Source organism: Phocoena sinus, chromosome 20 (genome assembly GCF_008692025.1).
Source record: "Phocoena sinus isolate mPhoSin1 chromosome 20, mPhoSin1.pri, whole genome shotgun sequence".
Taxonomy (NCBI): Eukaryota; Metazoa; Chordata; class Mammalia; order Artiodactyla; family Phocoenidae; genus Phocoena; species Phocoena sinus.
The window spans coordinates 72,619-98,984 of NC_045782.1; the positions used below are offsets into that span (position 1 = coordinate 72,619).

The 26,366-nt window shown below is 60.7% G+C and overlaps 1 protein-coding gene across 5 annotated transcripts in view; it reads right to left on the reverse strand.

The window, feature by feature from the left end:
• The window catches only part of KCNJ12 (potassium inwardly rectifying channel subfamily J member 12), a 34,901-nt gene extending 9,709 nt beyond the window's left edge, over positions 1 to 25,192 (reverse strand). The window contains exons 1-3 of one of the 5 annotated variants that reach the window (XM_032617660.1): positions 24,677 to 25,192; positions 23,501 to 23,706; positions 23,166 to 23,378 (exon numbers count right to left, since the gene is read on the reverse strand). The gene's annotated coding sequence lies outside the window, so the exon portion shown is untranslated. Of the gene's footprint in view, positions 1 to 23,165; positions 23,707 to 24,676 lie in introns of all 5 variants that reach the window. The other 4 variants (XM_032617662.1, XM_032617663.1, XM_032617658.1 and 1 more) reach the window with 4 other exon arrangements.
• Between the last annotated feature and the right edge of the window lie 1,174 nt (positions 25,193 to 26,366).

Genomic DNA, 26,366 nt, shown 5'->3' on the forward strand with positions numbered 1-26,366 from the left:
CAGAGATGTGGGCACTGTGGGAACTCTCCTCAGGCCACAGAGGACCTCGGGGCACAGCCTGTGCGCCTGGCCACCTGCAGAGCCTTCCCCACGCCCCCCACGGGCCCCGCTGTGGGCGGACGGCCTCCGCCTTCCACGGCAGTGTGCTGTGAGGTCAGGGCAGAGAGCAGCGGGAAGGGGCTCGGGAGCCTCGGAGGTGAGCCAGCCCGAGATGCCCCGTCACCTCTGCCCTCCCGGCCACGGCGTCCATGCAGGTCACCCTCTTGCAGCCGACGCCGGCGGGAGTCCACAGTGGCACTGGATTTTCCAGCTGGGATTAAGGGAACTGCTGTTGAGTCGGCCCACATCACAAGCCTCCTGGGGCAGCGCCAGCAGTGGGTTTAGAAGCACACGGACCTGGGTTCCAGTCGCAGCTCCGCCCCTCAGGAGCTGTGTGACCTTGGGTGCGTCACTTCCCGGCTCAGGGCTTCTGCTCGCTCTGGTAGCAGTGGCCTGGCTGGTCCCTCTTCACTCCAGGCTCCCACCGCAAGACGCCCAGTCCTCAGGCCCTGCTTCCCCACCCTCGCTGCTCCTAGAGCAGCAGCCAGCGGCCCTGCCGTTGGCCGCTCTCAGCCGTTTCCTTCTAAAGCCAATGGAGGCTCCATCCCAGACCCCATCGCGCAGCTGGACTCCCCACGGCGAGGACCCGTTCCCGGGTCACTGACCTTGTCCTTGCCCTGGAGTGGACACGCACTGTGCCCGGCCCTGTGTGCTGGGCTCTCGGCTTCAGTCATTCCAACCTGCGCAGCCCACCCTGAGGGACAGACGGGGAAACTAAGGCTGAGGGAGGTGAGGTCACTCGTGCCGGGTCTCCGAGAGCAGAGGAGGTGTCACAGGGCCGTGGGGAGGGAAGGGGGCGGTAAGCAGGGGAGCACCTGCCCTCCCCGCTTCCCGTGGTCACTCAGCCCGCCTGCCCCAAGCCCTCTCGGCCTCTGACTCCCTGCTTCCTGGAAGGGGCTTTCTCCTAGGAGGGAAGCAAAACCAGCTCCATTCTACACAGCAGGAAATGGAGGCTCAGGTCAGAGAAGGGCCTTGCCCAAGGTCACAAAGCCACGGAGTGAGTGGCAGCTTGGAGACAAGAGCCCAGGATCTGACACCCCGTCCAGCGCTCCCCCTGCCCCTGCAGCGGCCATGGCCCACGAGACGTGACCCCCAACCCTCTGAAGTTCACCAAACACTTTCCTGGGTGGCGGTCACAGTCCTGGACGGGGGGGGGGGGGGGGGGGGGGGGGGGGGCCGGAGCAGGGGCAACGTCTGCAGGTGACAGGGGTGACTGGACGTGACAGTGAGACTGTCCCTCAGCCTCCCAGCAAGGGCCGTCCTGTCAGCCAGGGGCGAGGCACTTCCCTTTCCTGCCCGGCCTCCCCAAGGATGTGCCTGTGAAATTCAACCTGGGGGGAGGTGTGCGCTGAGCACGGGCCTGGCACCACGTGGCTCGGTCACCACCATCACAGCCTCCCCCGGAGCGGCGGGGCCCAGGGTCCAGTGAGCTCCCAGCCCTGCATTCGAGGCCTGATCGCTCCCCAGCTCCCAGTGGGAACTTCCCTGGGTCTCAGGCTTCACATCTGCAAAATGGGTAGATCCCACCTGCCTGGGGAGGCTGTGAAGAAGGTAGACCGAGGCCCTGCCGCAGCGTCCGGTGTGCAGCAGACACGCGGTAAGCACCGGTCCTCCCAGCGTTGTCTGAGGGGTCTTCCTGCTCTGACAACCATTGGGGTGCCCGACACGATGGGAAGCTGGGGCACCCCGGACCCTCCCGTGCGGCCTGGTGTGATGCTCTCAGGACGCACCCAACAGGCAACAAAGCAAGAGAGCCTGAGCTCTGCGGGCGCAGGGGCCTGGCTGCCCCGCTCCTCTGTGCCAGGGGCGTCATCGCTGGCAGGGGCGCCCAGTAAACGCTGGCCACAGCAACCACAGTGACCACGGCCCCTCAGATTCCATGGCCCGGAGACAGGCTGCACGCACCGACACAAGGGTAGGCTGCGCCAAGCGGCCGGGAGGGACAGGTGTCCACTCTCCGAGCCCCGAGGTGAAGCCAGGGCAGGAAGTTCTGGGCCCCATGGCGGATGACAGGTCACGCCAGGCACCAGGGAATGTTTCCGAGGGTATTTTTATCTTGAGAACATCCTTCCCTGGGGGGTAGGGGCAGGAGAGAGACAGGGTGTCCTTGGCCCCAGGCCCTTGGAAGCAGCAGAGGACATAGACCCCTGGTGCCCTCTGCCAGAGTGGCCATTACATCACTGCCCCATCCCTGGGCTTCCTTGGGTCCCAGGAGCAAGTGGGACCTGGAGGGTCTTGGGGTTTTCTTGGGGCTCCCAGCTCTGCTCAAACTCACTCTGTGACCTAGAGTAGGCCGCTGTCCCTCTCTGGGCCTCCCTCTGGCAGGCAAACTTTCCTGAGGGCACCAGGGACTTGGCGATAGACCAGGAGTGCCCGCCTGCCAGGGGCGTCCCCACCGGGCAGGAAGACAGCGAGTTAAGCAGGACATACAACGGGCAGGATCGGGGCCGCGGTCAGAGCCCTCGGAGCCCAGGGGAGGTGTCTGACCCAGTCGCGGGCAGGGCCTCCCTGGAGAGAGCCCGGCTGAGACCGACCACAGCACGGCGCAGGGCACTCAGGGTCGCCCAGGTCAGGGTGCACATCGGCTCTGCTCTTCACACACTGGGCCTCGGGCAAGTCCCGCCCACCTCGAAGCCTCCCTGTTCCTATCTGCAAACGAGGGGGCTGGCCCTTCCAGTCCCAACATTCAGGATCCTAAGGATTTGGGGCTGAGGCGGGTATAGAGAGACAGGCAGGAGCACCCCTTGTCACCCGAATAACAGTGAGGGCGGAGGTGTGCTGAGTGCCTGTGTGTACAGGCATTGCACTGATGCCTGCAGAAACGGAGGCTCGGAGAGGCCCTGTGAGTCATTTTAATGAGCTCGGACTCGACCCCAAGGGCACTGGGGTGCCAGAGAAAATATAAATTCTGAGGCAATACGGCTTGCATTCAAATCTTGTCTCTGTCCCTTCCTGGGTGACCCTGGGCAAGTCATATAACCTCTCTGAGCCCAGTTTCCTCACCTGTGAGATGGGATTAATAATGTTATCTGTCGATGGGTTCACGATGGGGTTTCATCAAGTTAGTACAAGGAGCTGGAAATTTCCTGGTCCCCCACGCCCTGCCCTCATCACCTCTCTGAGCCCCTGACTCACTCTGAAGAGGGGCCACAGGTCCCTGGAGGGCCTGGACTAGACCTTACCTCCAAGCAGGAAGGAGAGACCAGATGGACAGGATGGGAGGGACCCAGCGCACAAAGGCACCATGGTGTCTATTTTTCTGACGGCTGTAATTTTTCAAGCTTCAACTTAATTCAAGCCTCAGACATTTTCTAAGTGTGCAGAGGAGAGCATGGACCTGAGATAGTGACAAGAAACGGTCTGGGACGAGAAAGACCGTGAAAGAAAAGGCTGGAAAATTTGCCAACATAAAAATATTTATGATATTGCTTATCAAAACCCACTATAAGCTAAATAAAAGGGAAATGATAACATGTTTGTTATGAAAAGGATTGATGTACTTAATATATAAAGGGTTCTTATAAATCAACAAGAGAAAAGGACACACAGTCCTGCGATCCTCAGTGGGTGACGTCTCAGGAATGTCCACACCTCGAGCCTCAGCCTGAGCTGGCCCCTCACCATGGAAAGCCCCTCTCTGCCTTTCATCTTTCAAGCTCAAAGGATGCCTCCTCCAGGAAGCCTTCCGAGGTTTCCCTGGAGCTGCTGCTGCTCCTTGCCAGGTCCCCACAACGTCTTTCTTGGACCCCTGGAACCAAATGCCTAGCTTCTGTGAGTGCCTGGCACTGCACCCGAGAATGTTCCAGGTGAGATGGCCCAAGCGTCTCTGACCAAGGAGGAAGCAAGTCACGGAAAAGAGCACCGTGTCCACAGTCACCAGGCTATGAGTCACGGCTCCAAGCCCAGCACCCAGGGGTCCGGCCTCTGTCCCTCTGCATCCAGCCGCCTCCTTCCTAAGGAGCCCTCCCAGCCAGGGGCTGCCTAGCTTCACAGCAGGCTGGGCCCAGCATGAGGCCTGACAGGCAAAGGCTGGCAGAACACGGCCTGACCCCTGGCCGCTTGCTGCGGGAGCACAGGGACAGTTGTTTTCTCAGCTTCCCTCCTCTTCCCCTCCTCACTGTGTAAATCTGGCTTTATTTGGGGAACAGAAGATTCACTGGGAGGGCCTGACAGACCTCTGAGGGCTGGGGTTCACCCTGGCACGGGCTGGAGGCTGTGCTCTGAGATCAGGAGTCTGGGAAAACAGGGTGGGCTTCCGGACGACCCACCACTCCACCCAGGGTCCCCTTGCCAGCTTGGCTCCGGCAGCACTACCAAGGCCTGGGGCCTCCACCCGCACTTGGCGTTCACTCACTCAGCAGACACCTACTGGGCCTCCACTATGTGCAGACACGGTGCTCAGGGCCGAGATCCAAGTGGGACAAGGCAGACAAAAAACATGCCGGGGAGAAAGGAACCCGCGTCATTCCAGAGGCAGGGTGGGCATAGGAAGACCTCTCCAAGGAGGTGACATTTGACTCGAGGCCTCAGGAGGAGATAACGTGGGAACAGTGTTCCCAGAAGTGGGAACAGCATGGACAAAGGCCCTGAGGCTGGAATGTTGCTCCATGTGTTCAAGGGAGGGCAGTGGGGCTGCAGCCGCGTGTGCCAGAAGGGAGAGAAGGTGACGGGGGAGGGAGCGCTCAGAGGGAGAGCCGTCCTGCCTGGGACACACGGCCTGACGCCTGATGGCCGATGGGGGCACCCGCGCCTCCTCTTTCTCATCTGCCAGAGGCAATAACAATCCACACTGCAGAAATGGCTTTCAGAGGAAACGCTTCCACCTCCTGCCTTGCACGAGACCGAGGCTCAGTGTGGGAAAGCACCAAGCTGGAGGGCGCCTGACCTTCTGACCCACCGCAGCCTCCCACGCTTGTGGCCTCAGTGCCACACGTGCTTTTCCAACCCCACAACTTGAACTGTACCCGTGAACGCTGTGACACGTGCTACCTCAGCTCACACTATGCTTCCTTCGGACAGTCGCAACAGACTGGGGCTCAGAGAGGGTGAGCGCCATGCCCAGGGCCACACAGCTGGTCCACCCAGAGCTGGGTGGGATTCATCTGAACCCAGATTCAGGGCCATGGGAACAGAGGCCCGGGAACTGACCACACATATCTGGCCCTGATGTCTCCAGGAGAAACCACAGTCTCTCCAAGGGGCTCAGGACCACCTCCTACAGGAAGCCTTCTGCCTGGCTGCCTCTCCCTCATGGCTAACTGGTGCTGTGGGAAGGCAGGGGCTGCTGAGAGCCCAAGACTGGTGGGGCAGGGGCCTGGTGTCTGGATCCTATTAGGCCCTGCTGTGCTGTGTGACCTTGGCTTGAGCCACCAGCCCTCTCTGAGCCTGCGCCCAGGAAGAGAAGGTATATTTGCGGGGGCGTGGTTCCTGGTGCAGGGGGTGTGAGCCGCAGGTCTCTGCCCCAAGCGCAGGAAGGGTGGCCACTAAGAGCCCCAGGAAAAGCTTTCTCACACCTGGAGCCTTTATTTAGCACCAACTGTGTGCGCCTCTCAACAGTCCTGTGAGCCACTGCCCAAAGAGAAAGCAACAGGGTCAGAGAGAGAATGCAGTGCCCCGAGGCCGCCGGCCAGTCAGTGCCTGGGGCTGCGCCATCCTCAGGCAGGGGGTCCTGGGGAGGCTGTGTGTGCTGGGGGCCCGTGGGACACCCCCACACCTGGTCCCGACCTCCGCCAGCTCCAGCTTGCCCTCCTCCACCTCTAAGGCACGTGTTTACATGACTAATGCCTGCCTCAGTTTCCACATCTGGAAAAGGGGCCCAATTCTACTGCCTGCCTAGTACAGCTGTTAGTCTACGCACAGGGTGCAGAGCCGGGACCGGCACACAAACGTGCTCATGGGTGCACACATCCCGCATGGACACATGGCCTGGGGTGTGGGTACGTGTTATTCCAGGAGCGTCGTGGTACGTACACACCTGGCCTCACTTTGTTTCCCCAGAAACAGGTTCTGAGTCAAGGATTTGGGGGCAGGTAGTTTACCTGGGAGGTGGACCCAGAGAGGTGACCAGGGAGGGGCAGCAGCGGAAAGGCGGTGCCATGGGAGGTGGGGCTGCAGTGGCCTGGAGTCTGGATATGCTGTGTTTCACTCCACAGCTGTGCAGCCGCAGGCGGCACTCACACAGAAACCAGGGCGCAAGGTACGAAGCCGGCAGCCTGCTGCTCACCCCGGGCAGCGCATGTCTGTGCGTCCCTGCTCCCCCGCGGGAACACACCAAAGGCACGTGGGCTGTGTCCTCACGAGAATGCATCTGTGCCTACGTCACGCCAAGGCTGGACACACGGGGTGAGTCTCCGTGCGCCGCTCTTGCACATGTGTATGCGTATGTGCGAGCTGTGTGTGCGCACACGTGTGCACAAGGTATGGCACAGGCACGCACACATGTTCGGGCTACGTGCGTGTGCACGCACCGAAGCCCCTCACCCAACCCTGGCCGTGGCTGTGTGGTGGTGGAGATGGTCTGGTCACCTTGGTAACGCTGAGCTGGGGCAGCCTTGCTTCAAAAGAAAAAAAAAAAAAAAAAAAAATCAAACCACTGAACACAAAGAAGAGAAGGAGCTGGAGGGTTGTGAGGGTGAGGCGCAGCCCCAGGCTCCGCTCACGGCTCCCACCGCAACCCGGCCCACCTGTCCCAACCCAGCGAGGGCTGCCACAGCCGGGACACAGGTCCCAAGACCCAGTGGGCGGACAGCCCCTGGTGTGGGGGGTCCCTTCAGAGTCCCGGGGAGCCCACCAGGGATGGCAGCAGTCAGGGACTGGGTGGGCCCCCCACTCTACAGACTCACCAAGCCCCGGAAGAGGGCACCCTAGACACCAGGCACTTTGCAGACCAGGGGACGCTGGGCCGAGCCGCACACAGTCACCCTCTCTGGACAGTTAACGCACTAACGGCGCGCGCTTGCCTCGTGGCCAGTGCATTAGCCCAGATCGTGTGATGATTTATTCACGAGCTCCTGTCCCCTTCCCATCCCCGCGGCCAGCTCGCCAGCCTCGCTGCCTCTGCTGGGTGGGGAGGGAGGGCCCGGCCAGACGCTTCCCTATCTCGCTCGCAAACATTGCACGCTATTTATATCTCATCAGACAGCGTGCACGGGGATGAAACCGCCGGTGCTCTGCACCCCGCGAGCAGCCAGGAGCTGAGACCTCGACACGGGCTGCGTCAGGCAGAAGTGCGAGGTGCTCACACCGGCCTGCGCTCACATCTACAGGGGCTCTGCCCTACCTGCCTCCCTGTGCCCTGAGAAAGCCCTGTAAGGAAGAGTCTGCTATTGTCCCCATCTGACAGATGAGGAAACTGAGGTTTGGAGAGCTGAGGTGACTCACCCAAGGCCACACAGCCTGTAGGATGCAGAGCTGGGGACTAAACGCAGCCAAGCCGCCCCAAAGCCTGGACCTTTACTGCACAGCATTTGACCTCCCTAACTGAGTCCCAGAGCAGCCCTATGAGGTGGGCATCATTATGATTCCCGTTTCACAGAAGAGGAAACTGAGGCTCAGAGAGGTGAAGTGACTTGCCCAGGGTCACACAGCCAGGAACGGAAGCCAGATGTGTGACCCAATCCATGCCCTGCGCGAACCCCCTGACGCGTGCAGGGAACAGCCCCGGGGGATGAGAATGGCTCAGGGCAGTCAGTCCCCACTGCTACCTGAAGCAGAAGCCATGTGGGGCCCCTTCACGTTGTGAGGCGACCCTGCCTCAAAGCCCAGCCCACCTTCCAGACACCAGGGGAGGGCAGCTTGCCTGGTTCTGGTACCGCCAAGGGCCCAGCTACCAGCACAGCGTGAAGGGCCCTCGAATCCTAGCGCTGACCTCCGGTCATCACCCTCACGGAGAAGGTGCCCCTCGCCTGGCCACATCGGCATTAGAGCAGGGAGCTCTGGAAAGCCCCTGCCGACCTCCACCCCCTGGGCAACCCCTGACCTTGGCTTCTCCTGAGACCCTGGGAACGGGGCCAGCTAGAGCTCCGGACGGCAGTGCGGCCGCCTCCCAGCTCCTGTGTCCTCATGCGTACGACAGGCGCCAGCAGGCCCTCTGAGGGTGGGGTGGGCACGCAAGACGTGGCACCCAGCACAAGGCCTTCACACAAGAACCCCTCAGCAAGTGGCCATGGCATTGGCTTTCACGTCGTCTGCAAAGCACGACACAGCCCGCCTGCTGAGCCACAGAGCTGCACGGGCTTTGCAGGGTTCCAATTCCAACTCTGACTCCTTGGTTGTGTGTCTCACGCACCTGGCAGCCCCCCTCTGAGCCCTGGTATCCCTGCCTTGCCCACGGGCCTGTCCAGGTGTGCTCCGGCCTCAGCGAGCACTTGAGAGCCAGACAGCCCCTCACCCCACCCGACTCCAAGGCCAGGGCAGCTGGCACCTCTGAGCGACACCTCTGCCCGGGCCTGGCCGCGGGGGCCCAAAGAGCGACCACGCTACGTATCCCCTCACCCCCAGCCTGGAGTCCTGAGCCTCTAGATCTGACTGTCACCCAGCCCGGGGCCGGGCACGAACAAGGGCAGATGGCGGTGAGGAGTGCCCGTGCCCTCTGGGCACCTACTACACGCCTACCTGGAACCCGGGGACTTTACCTGGACGCCCTCATTTAAGCCTCACGAGAGCCCTTCTTTGACATCGGAGGAAACTGAGGCACAGGAAGATGGCCTCTGAACATTGGAGACCATGTGGGCTGCAGCCCAGACCCCACCCCCTTCTCTGTTCCGCCTGTGGGGTGGCGGGAGAGGCCAGCACTAGTGACCGGCAATGCCCTGCAGCGGGGACGGCTCCCTTGACTCTTGGTGGGGATGGTCCCCTTGACCCTCGGTGGCACCCCCGGCCCCGAGCTTTGGGAAGCCACGTCCTGGCCCAAACGCAGGGCCCTCAGTGCTCGGCGTGGCAGCTGGAAGGTGGAGCAGTAGGTGCATGGGGGCTGCACTCCCGGCCTCTGAAGCCTCATCTGTATAATGGGTGGTAGGGACCAGCCCGGCACCTGGCCAAGTGGGCACTCAGCCATCCGCTGTGGAAGGGAGGGCTGAAGGGGCCCTAACGGCCCAGGGTCCACCAGTCTCCCGCCACTCAAGACTCCACCTCCTACTGGCAGGTCAACCCAGACAGGGGTCTGGGGCCCCCAGAGGGGCACTCAAGGTCCCAGCACCAGATTGATGGCCATCGGACAGCGATGGCCCCATAAGCAAGGAAGAAAAGGCACCCCAGGCCTTGCACAAAGGCAGGGAGTCGCAGAGACTCTGTGCCCACGAGGAAGGGCGGCACAGGGGCGGGGGTGAGCAGCGACGCGGGGGCAGACCGCGTGGGGCCCTGAAGCTGGCCTTCTGACGGCTTCCCCATCAGCCACAGCCACACTCCCAGCCGGGCTCTGAGGAGCACCTCAGGCCCCAGAAAATCCCTTAACCTTTCTGAGCCTCATGCTCTCCTCTGTAAACGGGGGTAAAGAGAGTACAGGCGCCTTCCGGGGTCACCACAGCAAAGCGATGTGTCGACATCCACCAAAGTCCGAAGCAGCACGAGCTTCCAGGAACGTCCTTTCCTGCGACCCCGGAGCCCACACTCTCCCTCCAGCCAGAGGTGTGGGGGGGGGGGGATCCTGAGGCGGGGTGACAGGGGAGCCATAGAACCCACGATCCAGGGAGACGCTGGGAACAGAGACAACGAAAGACACGGGGACCTAAAAGTTACCGAGGGTCAAAACACAGAGCACAGGACGGCACGGCCCTTCCCCACCTGCGCCATCAGTCATACCCGCCTCACCGGTCACAGCGCACGCACTCCTCATGCCCGCTTACACACTCAGACACGCGCCCGCCACACAGTCAGGGTCCTGCACGGCCGCAGCACACACGGCCGAGCACCCCGCACCGTCTACACAGCCTGCCATTCAGATGGCCTGACCCCGCCTGCACGGCTGGTCCCAGGCCCACCCTCTGAACCCACGTGCTTGGGCTCCACCCCCTGAGGAGGCTGTGCTGTAAGGAGGGGCACAGAAAGGAGGGTGGGGGTCCATGAGACCCTCCACTCCTACAGCGCCAGCCCCCAGACCAAGGGGAACCAGGTGGCTGGGACTCCCTCCGAATCCAGCCACCAGCACAGCCCTGATGGGAGCTCCCGCAGGTTCCTCGGCACTGACAGGCTGATTAGGGGGTGGGGGATCAGCTGTGCCCCTGCCTCCCACCCGGAGCAGCTGCAGCCTTTGTGGGGTGCAGAGGGAGGGGCTCCTGTCCCCGCCAGCCTTTCTGTCCTCCCAGCAGCAGGCAGACCCCCCCCCCTTCCCTGGGGAGCCCATCAATGCCTGCTGGGCACACACACGTCCACATCTGTGCCCCTCAACTGAGCACCTACTGTGTGCCAGGCCTGCGGGACCCCGGGGTCCCACGGCTCCACTGGGACCCTGAGTGGGTGGCGTGACTCCCACGGCACACCCAGGGGCTCAGGGGGCTCAGCCCCTCGACACAGATCACCTTGGTTCACTGCGATCCACTTTTATGAGGAGACAGGTGAAAGAGACACGAGCCCAGCTGCAGCCTGCCGGACCCCGGCCAGCTCCTCCCCAATTCCATGAGGGTCTCTGCTCAGACGGCCCTACCCTCTCCGTGTTCCCTGATCACTAATTCAGCAGTCTATGCTCAGTTGCACGTGGACATGTGAGGGCAGGGATTCTCTTTTTTTCTCAAGAGTGGTTTTTAGAGCAGTTTTAGGTTTACAACAAAACTGAGGGGAGGGCACAGAGATTTCCCACATACCCCGACCCCGCACACGCACAGCCTCCCCACTGGCAACACCCGTCCATACAGCGGGACCTTCGCTGCCATCAGTGAACCTGCGTTGACAGGTCAGCATCGCCCGAAGTCCACAGTTTACCTCGAGGCTCACCCTTGGTGCTGTACTTTCTGTGGGTTTGGACAAATGTACAAAGACTTGTATCCACCATGACAGTGTCACACAGAACAGCTCACTGCCCTAAATATCCCGTGCTCTGCCTCTCCGTCTCCCCTTCTCCACCCCGGCAACCACTGACCTGCCTGCTGTCTCCATCGTTCTGCCTCTGCCAGAATATCATATAGCTGGAATCACACAGCATGTAGCCCTTTAGGACCGGCTTCTTTCACTTAGTCATACGCATTTAGGGTTCTTCCATGTGTTTCCATGGCCTGACAGCTCATTTCTTTTTCGTGCTAAAAGATACTGCACTGTCAGGATGGACCACGGTTTATTTATCCATCACCTGCTGAAGGACATCTTGGTTGCTTCCAAGTTTTGACAATAATAAAGCTGCTGTAAACACCTGCCTGCAGCGTTTGGTGTGGATGTAAGTTTCAGCTTCCTTGGGTAAATACCAAGGGTTAGAGTTAGGGTTGCTGGGTCATACGGTAAAGTATGCTTAGTCTTGTAAGAAACTGCTGAACTCTTCCAAAGTGACTGGAGCATTTTGCATTCCCATCAGCAGTGACGAGGGTTCCACGTCTTCACCAGCCATTCTGAAGGTATGTGGTGGTATCTTACTGTTGTTTTAACTTACATTTCCCTGCTGACAAATGATGTGGGGCATCTCTTCTTTTTTTTTCATATTTATTTATTTGGCCACATGGGGTCTTCGTTGAGGCACGCGGGATCTCTCTTTGTGGCACGTGGGCTTCTCTCTAGTTGTGACGTGCAGGTTTTTCTCTCTCCAGTTGTGGCACGCGGGCTCCAGAGCGCGTAGGCTCTGTAGTTTGAGGTACGCGGGCTCTCTCGTTGATGTGCACAAGCTCAGTAGTTGTGGCATGTGGGATCTTAGTTCCCTGACCAGGGATCAAACCCACGTTCCCTGCACTGGAAGGCGGATTCTTTACCACTGGCCCACCAGGGAAGTCTCTAGAGCATCTTTTCATATGTTTACTTGCCAGCTGTATATCTTCTTTGCTGAGGTGTCTGTTCACATCTTCGGCCCATTTGTTCCTATTGTCTGTTTGTCATTCGTTCTCTATTGTTGAGTGTCAAGAGTTCTTTATTTTGGATAACAGCCCTTCATCAGATGTGTCTTTTGCAAATATTTCTCCCTGTCTGTAGCTTGTCTTCTAATTCTCTCAACGTTGTCTTTCCCAGAGCAGAAGTTTTTAATTTTAATGAAGTCCAGCTTGTCAATTATTTCTCTCATAGATCATGCCTTTGATATTGTATCTAAAAAGGCATATCCATACCCAAGGTCATCGAGGTTTTCTCTTACTCTATCTTCTAGGAATTTCATAGCTTTGTGCTTTACATACATTTATGATCCATTTTGAGTTAATTCGTGTGAAGGGTGTGTGGTCTGTGTTTAGATTAACTTCTTTGCGTGTGGACATCCAGTTCTTCCAGCACCATTTGTTGAAAGACTATCCTTGCTCTACTGTGTTGCCTTTGCTTCTTTATCAGCGATCTGTTGACTATATTTGTGTGTGTCTATTTCTGGGCTCTCCACTTTGCTCCATTGATCTGTCTGTCCTGTTGCCAACCCCACACGTCTTGATTACTGTAGCTTTATAGTAAGTCTTTTTTTTTAAGTAAATTTATTTATTATTTTAAAAATTTATTTTTGGCTGTGTTGGGTCTTCGTTGCAGTACGCGGGCTTCTCATTGCGGTGGCTTCTCTTGTTGCGGAGCACAGGCTCTAGGCGCACGGGCTTCAGTAGTTGTGGCATGCGGGCTCAGTAGTTGTGGCTCACAGGCTCAGTAGTTGTGGTTCACAGGCTCAGTAGTTGTGGCGCATGGGCTTATTTGCTCCACGGCATGTGGGATCCTCCCGGACCAGGGCTCGAACCCGTGTCCCCTGTATTGGCAGGCGGATTCTGAAACACTGCACCACCAGGGAAGTCCCTATAGTAAGTCTTTAAGTCAGTTAGTGTCAGTTCTACAATTTTGTTCTTCTCCTTCAGTACTGTGTTGGCTGTTTTGGGTCCTTTGCCTCTCCATATAAACTTTAGAATTAGTTTGTCGATATCCATAAAATAACTTTCTGGGATTTTGACTGGGAATGCATTGAATCTATAGATCAAGTTGGGAATAACTGATGTCTAACAATATTGAGTCTTCCTATCCATGTACATGGAATATCTCTCCATTTATTTCGTTTTTCTTTGATTTCATTCATCAGGGTTTTGTTGGATTTATACCTCGGTGGTTTATTTGGGGGGGTGCTAATAGAAATGGTATTGTGATTTTAATTTTAGATTTCACTTTTCACTTGTTTACTGCCGGTATATAGGAAACTGATTGACTTTTGTACATTAACCTTGTATCCTGCAACCCTGCTATAACTGCTTATTAGTTCCTGGAGTTTTCTTGTCGATTTTTTCATATTTTCTACATAGATGATCATGTCATTCGTGAATAGAGACAGCTTTGTGTCTTCCTCCCCAACGTGTATACCTTTTATTTCCTTTTCTTGTCTTATCGCATCAGCCAGGATTTCCAGTACGGTGTTGAAAAGCACTGGTGAGAGAGGACTTCCTTGCCTTGTTCCTGATCCTAGTGGGAAAGCCACGTTTCTCATCATTAAGGATGATGTCAGCTCCAGGATTTTTGCAGGTGCCTTTATCAAGTTGAGAACGTTTCCCTCTGTTCCTAGTTTACTGAGAGTTTTTACTGCAAATGGATGCCGGCAGGGCTTTGTTTTGTCCCCTGGTGTGTCCTGGTGCTTGGGGGAAGTGCCAGCCCATGGCAGGCCCTCCGTGATCTCCTTTGGAAGGAACAGGTGCAGGGTGTAGGGAAGGGGCTAGCAGGGGGAGGGAGACACCACAGCAATGGCCTTGGGTAGGTGAAGGCAGAGGGGCCAAGTGGCCGTGGGGGACAACAATCCATCCACAGGAAAGGGATGGAGGCATGGTGAGGGGATGCAGGTGGCGGGAGGTGGGAGCTGCAAGGTTCTCCTTTGACTTTCTCAGTAATGAGGAGGACCCTGGAGAGTCTCAGGAGGCAGGGCCCCAGGACCAAGAGGCCAGGTTCTGGGTGGAAAGGGGGGAGGTCTGGGGCCAGAGCCCCAAGCTCGGAAGCAAGAGAGGGGTCCATGAGGCCCCAGGGCAGTGCAGGCTGCAACTGGACTCAGGGGCTCACGTCCTTTAAGTCTGGTTTCCTGCATGTCCAGGAGGGATAAGGTGGGCTCAGGAGGCAGACGGCAGGGGACCAGGGCACCAGGGGTGGTTCTGAAGGGCTCCCTAAGGTCCACTGGCTGGACACTCACCCTGGGAGGCCTCCTGCTGGGCCAGGCCAGAGCCCCTCCCCTGGGGCACCTTCTCTGCTCCACAAGCCCCAGCACCCCCACTTCTGCAGAGACTTCGCTCGGGCCACGCGGATGCATTTCCCCCGGGTCCAAAGTCGAGCGGTGAGTGAATCGGCCGCCCTGCTGTCTCCCCAAGCAGCAAAGGTTCGCGTGCAGGTCTGTGGAAAGCCCAGCATGCCCACGACGCAGCCACGGGAGTGGGAGGGTCTCCCGGGACATGGGGCTCTCGGACAGATGTGAGCCCCACCGCTGCCTAAGAAATGGACAGAGGGGGCACGACCCGCATGCCGAGAACTTAAATCTTTCCCTTGCATGAGCCTCCCAGTACAGAGTAGGCACTCAAAGAATGCTCTGTCTTTCTATCCTAGTCCGGTGAGGGTAAAAATGAGGGAGACTGGACCAGCCCCATGTCCTGTGGCTGAGGTCACAGGGGATGGAGGGTGGCAGGTCATTCAGTCCCTCCCCCCTTGGGGCCTCGGTCTCTCCACCTGTAAAGTGGACAGGACGCTGAGAACCCTCCTCCATCATCTAGACTTCTGAAACAGTTCTAACACCGGGCACACACAATCACAGTTTGAACGGGGCAGACTTGGCCCCATTTCTCAGAGTAGGGAAGTGAGGCTCAGAGAGGTGAAGCTGCTTGCCTGGAGTCACACAGCAGGGGGGCATGGGGGGCTGCCCCCTTTAAATCCAGGCTAAACTGGCTCATGCCCAACACTGCACCTCCCAGATCCTCAGCCCAGGTCTCGGCCTGCCCTCAAGGGAGAGCCCTTCTTAAAGGCCCCTGTGCCTTTGGAGGCGCCAGGGGCCCAGCCGTGGGGCTCCCCGGTCTGGCCACCTGCCTCCCTCAGGACCCCACCTCTCAATCCCTGCTCCACTCCTGGCCAGTACATTTTGAGAATTAAATGAGATGATGTTCGGGAGAGCACTGAGCGCAGCGCCTGGCACCAGAAGACACCAAGTAAACAGTCATTTTCATTGTTTTGGGTGCCAAGTCTCAGTGAAACATCGTGGCACTTCCTGAGAAATAAAGGCACCCAGTGACACCACAGGCTGCTGAATCCACCACCAAGGCGGGCATTTTGCTGAAGCCCCCAAGATATCCTGACGGTTGCCAGGAGCCAAGAGAGGGGGCTGAGGACATCCAGGCCCCCGGGGGCACATGGCCTCAGTCCAGGGTATCACAGTGGTTTGTCAGCACACCAGCCATCTCCAGAGGGACTCTGCCTGGTGGTCCAGGGATGGGGCCAGGGCAGGGGGACCGGCAGGAGTAAAACCCAGCCCTCTCCCTCCAGTGAGGAGAGCGCCGGGGTTTTTTTAATAAATTTATTTAGTTATTTTTGGCTGCACTGGGTCTTCGTTCCTGTGTGCAGGCTTTCTCTAGTTGCGGTGAGCAGGGGCTACTCTTCGTTGCGGTGCGCGGGCTTCTCACTGCGGTGGCTTCTCTTGTTGCAGAGCACCAGCTCTAGGCGCAAGGGCTTCAGCAGTTGTGGCACGTGGGCTCAGTAGCTGTGGCTCACAGGCTCAGTAGTTGTGGCGCATGGGCTTAGTCACTCCGCGGCATGTGGGATCTTCCCGGACCAGGGGTCGATCCAGTGTCCCCTGCCTTGACAGGCAGATTCTTAACCACTGTGCCACCAGGGAAGCTTGCAGGGAAACCAAGACACCTGAGGGGGCCCCCTCGGGCTCCAGGCGCAGACGGACTGCTAGAGATGAGCTGGGCTACTATGCGATCTCTCTGAGGCTCGGTGTTGGCATCTGGAAATAGGGCAGCTGCTTCCCACCCCTGGGGCTAGCCATGAGGACCCAACGGGATGAGAAAGGGCCTCGCATATGGCAGGGGCACCCACCCAACTCCCAAACACCTCAACCTGGGGGAGGCCAAAGGTCAGGGAAATGACCACTCTGCCAGGAAGGGAACGACAGAAAGGGTTTCAACAGGAAGAAACACTCCACTGGCTCTAAAACAGAGGCGGTGGAGGCCACGGTGGGACCCAGGCACGCTCAACTCTCCAAGGGGCGGGGACCACCCCTGGAGGGCGCAGCGGTGGTAGCTCTAAAAGCTACAAAGGCACAAGCCCTCCGACCCAGCAGGGCCGCTTCTGGACTTCTTGCTTGGACAGCGCTGGCACGAGGACCTCAGTACCCAGGTGATCACGGCAGCGTTACATGTGATAACAGCCGAGGGCTGGAGGGGCCCCGGAACGAAGCAGGCTCACGAAACAGAAATCCAGCCCAGTGCAGGGAATACTGGGCAGACCTTAAAACCGTTCTGCTGGTTGATGTACTAATCAAAGGGGTCATCTACTACACCTCTCCTGTGCGTATCCTTTCATCGCTCCCAGCAGCCTGATGGGGGGAAGAACCGTTAATGCCTCCATTTTGGAGATGAGCAAACTGAGACACAGAACAGTCAAGCAATCTGCCCAAGGACACACAGCTGGTAAGCGGCACAGACCAAGCATACCGTATCTGCTTGTGTCTCCAAGATATGTTGCTTAAAAATATGTTTTTCTTAAAAAAGAAAAAGTCAAGACACAGGGCAGCATATCCAGGTTGACCACGTGTAATGGGTTGAGTGATGGCTCCCCCAAAATATATGTCCACCCAGTACCTCTGACTGTGAGTTTATTTAGATAAAGGGTCTTTGCGGGTATAACTAAGGATGTGGAGATGAGACCATCCTGGATAAAGATGCCCTGAATCCAATGACAAGTGTCCTCATGAGAGGAAAGAAGACACAGGGAGCAGAAGGCCACGTGAAGACAGAGGTGCAGACTGGAGGGATGCCAAGGAACCCCGAGGGTCACAGCAGCCCCGGGAGCCGGGAGAGGGGCCCGGGGTGGATTCTCGGAGGAAGCAACCCTGCCGACATCTTGATTTCGGACTCTGGCCCCCAGAACTGAGAGACGATAATCTGTTTTGTTTTAAGCCCCCCAGTTTGTAGTGACTTGGTATGAAAGTAGTACAGACCCCACCCGCTCCCCCCCGTCATCCCACTTCTGTCTTCTCCTCTGGACCTGGCTGACGGACCACCCCATAGGACGGCTGCCCCTCGCAGGGCAGGGTCGGGTGTGTGGGTTTGTTCAACCACCTCCCCTCGTGTCCCCAGTTCCCAGAGGAGGAGACTGAGACCAAGGGCTCGGGTCACAGCCCCCAGGGGCGCTGCTCCACCTTCACTCCCCATCCACCAGTGCTCGATCTGTGGCAGGGTGACTGGGGGACCCCTGAGGCCCACCAGGAGGGCAGCTGGGTCAGGACAGGACGCAGAGCCTGGTCACCTGGCTCTGGAGCCTCAGGGCTGGGCATCTGCTGTAGGATTGGGGCCAGAGCCCACAGGTGCCGCAAGGCTCCAGCTGGCAGGGCCGGCAGAGGAAAGGAAGAGGGTGGCTCGGGTCTCCTCTGCTGTGAAGCCCCGAGGGAGGGGCTGGGCCGTTCCGGGGCTGTCCGGGGACTTTTGGAGGCACCGCCTCCAGTGGTTCTGAAGGCTCCTGGGGCCCGGGGTGGGGGTGGGGGCAACTTGGCTGCCCCAGCCGGGCAGGTGCTTCCGACAGCCTGAGGCACAGCAGGCCGAGGTGATGGGCACGGGTGAGCCTCCGGCCTGTGTGGCAGAGGGGCCGGGGGCAGGGAGAGCGGAGGCTGCCCTGGCTGCCCTGACCGCAGAGCTGAAGTGGCAAAGGGATGAGAAAGCAGATGCCCAGACGGGGCACGATGCCCACGTCCACTTCACACACGGGGTCACTGAGGCCCGGGGCCAGCACAGGGGTGACCAACACCCCCTCAAACTTAGCCTCTCAGACCCTTTCCACAGGGGGCCTCAGTGGAGCCAGGCGGGGCGGCCCTTCCGATTCCTCTCAAGCCAGGTGACAGGAGTGACGGTGCTGGCACCCGACAGGAAGCTCGGCCGGGGGGTGGGGGGTGGGGACCGAGTCCCCAGCAGAGGCCTGCCCCTGCCGAGAACCTCGGACGAGCAGCCTGGCCCGCGCCTTCCCTGCGGGGCTCAAGCACAGCGCTGGCCTCAGCCTCAAATTTGTCCACGCTGGGCCGGGTGGGCCCTGAGGCCAGAGGGGACGGGGCCAGCCCAGGGTCAAGGACTGGGCTGCAGCAGGGTGACCTCCCCGTGGTGGCTGCACTGCTGGGGAGACCGAAAAGTGCAGGTTCCCAGGCTCCACCCCAGGCCCTCGGAACCAGAATTTCTGGGGACGAAGCCAGGAGATCTGCATTCTCCAACCGCTTCCCGAGGGGTCTGAGGAAGGAGGGACCCCAGCAAAGATCCAGCACCTCTCCCGGGAGTAAGACACGCCAATTCTGCAATTCCAGGTTCTCTGTCCCAAAGAGGCCACAACTCCACGACTCAGAGCCCATCGCCCAGGAACTCGGGTGGCTGAGTGCTTTCCTAGACTCCACAGCTGAGATTCTGTGGTCCCAAGACTCTGACTCAGCCCTCAGGTCAATCAAAGGAGAGAGGATGAAGCCCCTGAGTATGGGGCCTGGGGCAGCAGCAGGGCCAGCAGGGATGGGAAGACGAGAAAACACGGAAACAGGGAGGGGGAGACAGACAGAGAGAGGGCGCTGCAGCCGCCAGCAGGTGAGCACAACTACATCCACATGTTTGTTAAACACTCAGACGATCTAAAAGGTTCTCTAATGAGTCCCCTCAAAAGCAGAAAGCTTTGGGGTGGGGGTGGGGGGAGACGAGGTTTGAGAAAAAGAAATTCATTTTCTGTCCTTACAATCGTGTGATGCTTTACCGTGAGCATGTTAACACTCTCGTCATTAAAAACTGATAATTAGCAAGAGAATATGACAAACTCTGTGCTTCCTGAAGTGTCTGTTCACTGGTTTCTTTACCCTCCCCCAATCCAGACATCAGTTCCCAGCCCCCAGCCCCAGGCACAGGGTAAAAGCAAAGATACCAGCTCCAGACTCGAGAGTCGAAAGCATGAATGCCGCTGAATTCGGACCTCCTCAGGGCCTGTCACTAAGATTCACCAGGCAGAGACCTCTAGGGCTCTCTGAGAAGGGAAGGGAGAGGCCAGCAGGGAAAGACATGTCCAGGGGCTGGTCCCCAGGGCGTTGTGCGAGGGGGTCCAGGGCCCTGCCCACACCCTGCTTCCACAAGGCCACGGGCCAGGCCCCTGCGAAGCCCCACCTTTGAGCCCCCTGACCTGCCCCGGATCCCGGTCCCCTCGGGAGTCGCCGGCTTCCATCCACCTCTGCTCGTCGCGCGACCCAGCCAGGCCCCGCGCCCTCTGGGCCTTGCCAACCTCTCATCCTGGGAAGGGGCTGGATGGAGCCAGCTCCCCGCGGGGCCCCCAGTCCTCCTAGCCCCCCCCCCGGCCCGGCTTGGCCTGGAACCGAGAGCCCACAGGCACAGGGTCGGGGCGGGGGGCGGCGCGGCTGCTACCTCCCAGAACGCCAGCTGCTAGCCCCGATTTATTTTTGCCTTAAGTGCTGGAGAATTGCAGGGCTGGAGCCGCCAGCTCAGGGGGCTTGGGCTGCAGCTGGAAGGAGAGGGAGGTGGGCAGGGTGGGGGGCACACAGCCCCTCCGTGACCTCGGCCGTTCATGCACACGCACACACACGCGTGCGTGCACACACACACATAGCTCGGTACCTCGCTATCTCCACATGCCCCCCCGCCCCGCCCCCGCACCAGCCCAGCTCTGCTGGGGAAGCCACCAAGCAGCTGTGAGGAGGCTTCGGGGGCAGAGGGTCCCAACCGCTGTCCCCCACCTTGCTGCCACCTCCGGCTGGGGCTGCCCACTCCCACCCCGGGGACGTCGGTCACGACGCGGGGGCCACAGCCCCAGGCGAGCTGCAGGGGGCCCGGCTCCACCCCAGAGGGGAGCTCAGGAGACAGAGCCTGCCCTGCACCCAAGGGAGACCGACAACAAACAAGAGAAAACATAACGTGGCAGACTGCGTTAAGTTCTATGGAGAAAAAAGCCGAGAAGGCAGTGGGGAAAGGGAGGCTGCTGTGTTGCCCAGGGAGCCAGGAGAGGAGCGGGGAGTAGGCGGCGTTTGGGCAAGAGCTGAGAGCAATGAGGGAGGGCCCCGTGGAGCTCTGGAGAGGGCAGCTGGGGGCACGGGGCAAAGGCCCAGGCCGAGGAGGCCTGGCGCATCGGAGGCACCGCGGGAGGGAGGCCGGCGGCCTGGGCGGAAGAGGGGGGTGGAGGCGGCAACAGGGCCAAACCGCGGGCCCAGCGGACCAGGGTGAGGAGGGTCCAGACCCCAAGACCCTAGAGGCCACGCCAAGGGAAACGTGGCTGGCGCTGCAGGGCTGAAGGCTAGTCAGGGGCTGGACCAGGGTCCCCAGGGCGCCCACAGCCTCACGCGGCCTTTGCAGCTGCCACTTCAGCAGCTGGGCAGGAAGCCTCGAGATGCAGAACGTCGGTGGGGTGAGAGGAGGAAGTGGGTTGGGGAGGGGGTAGAGCTGACACACTAGGAGGGGGAGGCCCTCTTCTCCCATAGAACCCTCGCCTACCCTCTCTGGGCCTCAGTTTCCCCCCTGTCCAAGGGAAGGCTGGACTGGATGGCGGATACCAAGGCTCTGGCATCGCAGAGGCTCACATGCCCTCCTCCATGGAGCCCCGCCTCTCCGCACCCCATTTCTGTTGAGACTCCCCCAAAGGCACACACAGAGGTTCACGTTTCCACTCTCCCATCCTGGGTGCTCTCAGAAGCCTCCCCACCTGGCGCTCTGATCCCACTTCACAGATGATAAACTGAGACCCAAGAGAAGTGACTGGGCCACAGTCAGACCCCCGGCCTCGCTCACCCTAGCTGTCTGCCCTAAAGTCTCCCCGGAAAGAATGAGAGAAGGGGCCAGGTCTCCATTTACTCAACACCCATTTATTAGGCACCTTCTGCATGCCAGACACTGCACTGGGGCCACAGCTGAGCAGCGGGCCACAGGGCCTCCACCCCAGGAGCTCACAGCCCCACCACAGCCCCCAGTGAGGCCTCAGCGGCAGAGAAAACAGCCCAGACACAGACCCGCCAATTATTTACTGAGCACCTACTACACGCCAGGCCTTAACCAGGTCCCGAGGACACAGCAACCTGGGATCTGGGATGGCAAGCAGGCACCAGGGCCCGCAGGGGAGCAGCCCTGGGGGGGTAGGGGGGCAGCCCCCACAGACAGCCTGGCACACGGATGCATTCTGCGCAGGCTGTCTGTGGGACGCGGGAGGGTGGGCTCTGGGTCCGAGCCGCGTTCCAGTCTCTCCCAGGGCCTCCCTGGGCCTCACGGAGCTACTGCCGTCCTCTGCACTAGCAGACCATTAGGAAATTAAATCAGCCGGCAGAGTGCTGGGCCCTCAGCCAGTGCCCAGCGAGGGCTCCAGTTCTGCCCTCGGCCCCAGATCCTCTGGAAAACCCTCCTGCCTGGCCAGCCCCACCCCCAGCCCCAGCCCCACGGCTCCTCTGAAGCCTCCGGGCCTCCTGCCCTGCCTGCGGCCCAGTTTCAGGCTGGCTTTCTTTCATCTCTGGCCTTCCCCTGGCCACCTCCCTGCCACACTGCCAGCTCCCCTGGGGCAGCCATCCCGTGGACCGAGCCCACACCTCGCACACCTTCCGAGTGGCCAGCCAGCCTCTACCCCTCCTGCTGCCCGCGAGCTGCCTCTCTCCCAGCCTCTCCTCCGTGCCGGCCCGAGACAGGGCTCCAGCTGCAGCCCCAGGGCAGGGGCAGGTGTGCCCAGGCGTCACTCGCAGCAAGAGCGCCGGCAGGGACCCAGCAACAGGCACAAGTTGCACCTGTCGGAGGGACGGCCCAGCCCGAGCTGGGAGCAGTGAGCCCGAGCGTGGACACCAGTGGGCCCCGAGGGGGCTCCAGCAGCCTCCGGCCTGGAGCCAGACGAGGGCCACAGAGGTTGCTGGGAGTGACAATGCAGTTGCTTCCACCCTAGACGCTGTGCCAAGGCCTCCTGGTGCCGGGCCTGGTGCCGCCAGCCGTGGCCCAGGGCACCGGAGGCCTCGCCAGGCCAGAGGACTGCCCACAGGCAGAGCTGGTCCCAGTGCTGCATAACTGCAGGGCGCTGCTGTCACTGTTAGCGCTGTTACTGTTACCCCTGCTGTCACTATTATTTCACTGCCTCAGGGCCACCAGTGCTACCTTGTCCTGCTCTGGGCAGACTTGAGAGGAGGGACACCGTGGCCCTGGGGCAGGAAACCTGGCAGGGCGGCCCTCTGGCCTGGAGAGAGCTAGGTGGAGGTTTCCGCTCAAAGCCCTGGCTTGCTGTGTGGCTTTGGGCAAGATCCTACCCCTCTCTGGGCACCTTTTCCTCACAGCACAGCACAGTCCACGGAACATCCTTCCACCAGGCACACACCTCGAGGAGGGGTCTCCCCCTAAGCAACCTGAAGCCTGACGGGGGTCTGACATGGCAACTGGGCATGGGAACGGCGTCCAGGGATAGGCCGACAAACTTAGGCTCTGCCCCTTTGCCCGAGGGAAGGTCCATCCCCTTCAGGGCTGGGAGGGGGCTCTGCTGTGCCCTCATCTGGAGAGGGGGGCACAAGGAGGGAGTCCGGGGTTGGAAATTCAGGTCTGCCAGGTGAGTGCCAACACCCAGCATCTACAGAGTGCCCAATACATGCGCTCAGCGGTACCCCCGTAGAGAGGAGGGCCCTCCCCTGTTGTCCAGCACGCTGGAGGCCCCTCCTTGTCCCCAGGGGTGCCCAAGCACCCCGCTCTCCCTCAGGGGTCTGGGGCCCACATGATTGGAGCCCTTCCGAGGCCCCCTCCTGGAGCTGCCGACACCCGGCCCCCTACCTGGAGGGGAGGGGCCGCCAGAAGGCTGAGGGGCGGATCGTGCTGAGGAGTTTCTCTGGGGGTCCCAGCGCGCGGTGAGGGCGCTCTCCTCACAACGGGGGGAGGAGCTGGCCGCAAAAAGACCGCACGCCCCCACTGCTCCTCGGGCTCTCCCCTCCCTGGCGCTCTCCAGCCACGCGGTGGCGGTCCAGGGCGGAGACCTGCGATGAGGGGCTGCAGAGGAGCACAGGCAGAGGCTGAGGTCCGAATGGGGCGGCAGCCGGGGCCTGGCCGTCCTCGGCACCTAGGGAGCAGGCGAGGGGTAGGCTGGAGGCTACCGCCTTCTGGGTTCGCACCTTCGAGGAGGCGGCTGCTGATTTCAGCGGCGTGTGGGCGCCTCTGCGCTCCCCGGAGACGGAGCCTGCGAACCCGGGCTCCGCGACGCGGATATGGGGGGCTGGAGGTCCCCAGCACTTTATTCCAGGGTCCGTCCTGGGCACGGGGAGCAGAGAAGAACGGAGCAAAGGTCCCAGGCAGTGCAGGGCTCCCGGATGAAGAGCTGCTGGGGAAACGGGGAGCAGGGTGGACCCGGTCTCAGCAGATCCAGGCCGCGGGGAGGCAGGAGAACCTCCCAGAACCAAAGACCACCTCCAAAGAGACACTTTCCTGTGACCTCCAGTCCTGAACACAGGTTTTAAAATGTTCACATGACATGTGCACACTCCACCGGAACAGGCAGCACAGACACCCACTGGGGCCTCAAATCCCATGTGAAGCCCCGCAGGAACTCCCCACCCAGTTGCCGCTGGTTCCCCCGCCCCGCGCCCCAGGACATCCAGAGCAGACGTCAGCACTGTGAGGGGACCCCGGCCCTGAAACCCGCGGGGCCTCTCAGCCAAGCGACCACCCCTGAGCGATCAAGGCCGACTTGTACAAGCGAAAAAAAGGTGCGGCTGGACTCCTCGGCTGGCTCACTCGAGTGCCAGAGGACCACACCGTTTCCAGAATATCTTTACTCCAACAGAGCGCAGGAGGTGGGAAAGACCGACGACTCCAAGGACCCGCAGCCCTTGGGCCTGGGGGCATTTGCCGGGCCGCCCGTAGTCCGCGCCCCTCTCGGCACCCCCGCCCCGGTCGGGGGGTCTCCGGGGAAGGTCACTCGTAAGACTGACACCGCCTGCGGAAGCGCCTCCCCACGCTCCCTCCCGAGCCCCCTCGTGCGAGGCGTTCAGAGGGGGGCCGAGGGCGCCTCAAAGTTTCCCGGAGCGCCCCCAAGACGAAGGCTAGCAAGGAGCAAAGTTCCCTGGCGGCGGTGGCTGGAGACATGGCAGAGGAGAAAAGCTCGCAGTCAGCATTTCCTGCTAACGCTCACCAGGGAGGGGGAAGAAGAGGAAAAAAAAAAAAAAAAAAGCAGAAAACGAGAGGTCGAACAGACCCCGCCGCCCCACCTTCCCAATTGCTGCACCTCCTCGTGCTCGCTCGGCCGGGAAGGGGGCCCGCGAGGAGCTGGAGCCGGGTCCCCCGGCGCTTACCTCGGTCAGTGCCCCGGGCGCGGCGCGCTCCGCGTCCTCCGAGCTCCGGGCGGCCGTTCCTGGCCCCGGCAGCCGCCGCGCTGCCTGCATCGCCGCCGCCGCCTCAGGGCAGCCCCCGGGGGCGCTCCATGCTGAGGGGAGCGTCTGTGCGGGGCGCCAATCTCCCCGGTCCGGTCGCGGGGCGGGGGCGCGCGCCTGGACGGCGCCCCCGGTCGCGGGGCGCACGCTCCGGTCGGCGCGGCTGGCGTCCGTCCCTCCGTCCCGCGGCGCGTGCGGCCGACCCACCCCCTCCCCCGCCGGCTGTTATCTGATCCCGGGCTGGGCCGGGCGCGCTCCCCCACGCCCAGGCGCCCCGCGTCTCCACGCCCGCTCCGGCCCCTCCGGCTACTCGCCCTCGCCCTCGGCTGCCGTTCCCGGGAAGGCGGTGGCAGCGGCAAGGCCCGGGGAAGGCGGGGAGAGCGCGATGGAGGGCGAGGAGGCGGCGGGAAGCTGAGGCTCGGCGCGCACCCAGCTCCGCGCCCGGCTGTCACCAGAACCCAGCTCGGCAACAACTCTTAACTCTCCGCGGAGAGAACGCCCGCCCCGCGCCGCGCCGCCGCTGCCCCCGCCCACCCAGCCCAGGCCTGGCCCGGCGTCCCCGGCCCCGGCCCCCCGCCCCACACACAGACACACGGCCGGCCACTTGCGCACTGGAGCGCGCGCGCGCGTGCACACACACACACACACACACACACACACACACACACACACACGGAGGCATGTCCGCCCAGAGACCCACACAGGTGCATGGCGAGCGCACACACAGGAAAGGAAATCTTGCACACACACGTGTGCACACAGCCGAGTACACAAGCTCAGGCGTCTGGATCCACACAGGCAAAATGCATGCCGTGACATGCATGATGGTTGCAGGTGCAATACACACTCATACATGCACGTGCAAGAGTGACAGCTGCAGGAGGGCACATGTGCACACAGGTCCCAGCTTGCACATTCCCATGGACTCCTTTCCCGTTGCACCCCAGGCATGCACACTCAGACACAAGCGTTCCCCCCTCTTTAATAGCATCTCTCTCCTCGTCTGGCGCTCTGCTTGGCTTTTTCCTCTCCTGCTTTCTCTGTGCTCCTCCCCCTGCCCGCTTTCTCTGCAGACCTGACCCCCATGTGACCCTCTTCTCTTGCCACCCCTGCCTCTGCCTCTTCCCAGCCTGTCCCCACAAGCCCTGCCCTCCAAGCCTCCTGGGGCCTATTGTCTGGGCCTCAGATCTCTCAGCCTTGGGCAGGGCCCAGGCCTTTCATCCCGGCAGACAGACCTGCCCAGCTGGGCCTTGGCCTAGGGAGACCCCATTTTATCACCAGTCTGACCCCTTGCTCAGCTCTGGGACCACAGATTTCGGCCAAGGAGGCAGGTCTGTGCTCAGCGCACAAGCCTCAAAGGGCTCTCTGGCCCCCTCAGCCTCCAGCTTCCCCTTTAACGTGAAACATAATTATGTGTCTGCACAGCAGGGAGACTGGCTGCAGGATTCTAACCAAGGAGGATGGCTTTCTGGCCGCCGCCCAGATCGCTGACGGCTCAGACAGAGTGGTCTGCAGTCCCCACCAGCCCCAGGCTCCCGGCCCCAGGCAGCTGGTGGGTTTGGCCTGGCCGAGGCCACCCGGAAAACTCACCCCAGGCTGTCCAGGATTGGAG